The sequence below is a fragment of the Triticum dicoccoides genome, chromosome 6A (assembly GCF_002162155.2).
Source record: "Triticum dicoccoides isolate Atlit2015 ecotype Zavitan chromosome 6A, WEW_v2.0, whole genome shotgun sequence".
Taxonomy (NCBI): domain Eukaryota; kingdom Viridiplantae; phylum Streptophyta; class Magnoliopsida; order Poales; family Poaceae; genus Triticum; species Triticum dicoccoides.
This window is the reverse complement of record NC_041390.1, coordinates 188,097,765-188,098,931: the sequence shown is the minus strand read 5'-3', so window position 1 is coordinate 188,098,931 and position 1,167 is coordinate 188,097,765. Positions and strand designations below refer to the sequence as shown.

General features: G+C 74.1%; 1 protein-coding gene across 1 annotated transcript in view; it reads left to right on the top strand.

The window, feature by feature from the left end:
- LOC119316541 (double-stranded RNA-binding protein 4-like) overlaps positions 1 to 1,167 on the top strand; it is a 10,191-nt gene that overhangs the window by 7,432 nt on the left and 1,592 nt on the right. The gene's annotated exons all lie outside the window — the stretch shown is intronic.

Sequence of the window (1,167 nt, the reverse complement as noted above, 5' to 3'; positions counted from 1 at the left end):
GGCCCCGCAGCTCACGGCGGAGGTCCTCCTCGCGCCGGAGGGCGTCCGGGGAGGGGCGGGGGCGTCTCGGAGGTCGTCGAACCGGCGTTTGCGCCTGGCCTCCCCATCCTCCCAATCCCTCGGCATGGCCGAGGGGCGCGAGCAGGGAGGGGCGGCAGCGGCGCTAGGGAGGAGGGAAGAGGACACAGGCACGAGCGGGAGCAAGGGTTCGGTCGAGGGAGTGCTGGAGGCGGTTGGAGGGGATTGGGGACGAAGGGGAAAACCGTAGGGCAGCCAAATGTTGGATGCGGAAGGGGTGGGCCTAGGGCAAGGAAGCGGCCCAGCAATGGGGGGCCGGCCCACAAGGGCATCCCCAGCCGGGACCGGATCCAGGACGCGACGGGCCAGGCTGGCCATCCTCCCCAAACTGGCCACCCGGCCACGGCCCAGGACGCCAGGGCCCAAGGAGCGGGGCGGGGTACCCACTCGGAGGGTTTCCCCTCGACGAGCAGGCGCCGCCGCCGCCGGCTCCGCGGCCGCGGGGGAGCATGGCGCGAACGGCCGGACGCGACGGAGCGGCCAGGAGGCCTGGAACTGAAGGCCGGAAGACCCAAATCGCGCAATAAATGGCCGGAACGGGGAGCTGCGGGCGGGGAGAACAGGGCCGAGGACCACGGGCGAGGAGCTCGGGCAGGGGCAGGCAGTCAACGAGCCAGTGGCCGGAGGAGATGGGGAGGAGGAGGCCGGGGAGGACCTCCACGAGGCATGGGCAGGTCCAAGGTTGGACCGTCTGGCGACGCCCCACGAGCGGCGCCGGCTCCGGCAAAGCCCCACAGTGCCCCAAGGCCCGAGCTTTTGCACTGGACCCCGGCCACCGCGGCGGCAACCTCCGCGAGCCCGAGTCGGAGCCTCGCACGAGGGAGGTTGGACAGGGGGCCACGCTGGGCGGTGCGGCTACGGCGGCGAGGGCCAGGCAGCGGGGTGGGGACGGCGGGGCAGGGAGCGGGGCGGCTCGGGGTCCGAAACGTCATCCGCGAGATCTGACCACCGGAGCGGCGGCGGGGAAGGGCTCCGACGGGAGAGCTCAGGGGCCGGCACGGGACCAAGGGTCGGCGGCGAGGGGGGCGGCGGCGGAGGTGGCCTCGGCCGGCGAAGGCGCGGGCGGGTCGTCCGAGCACACCGTCGCGG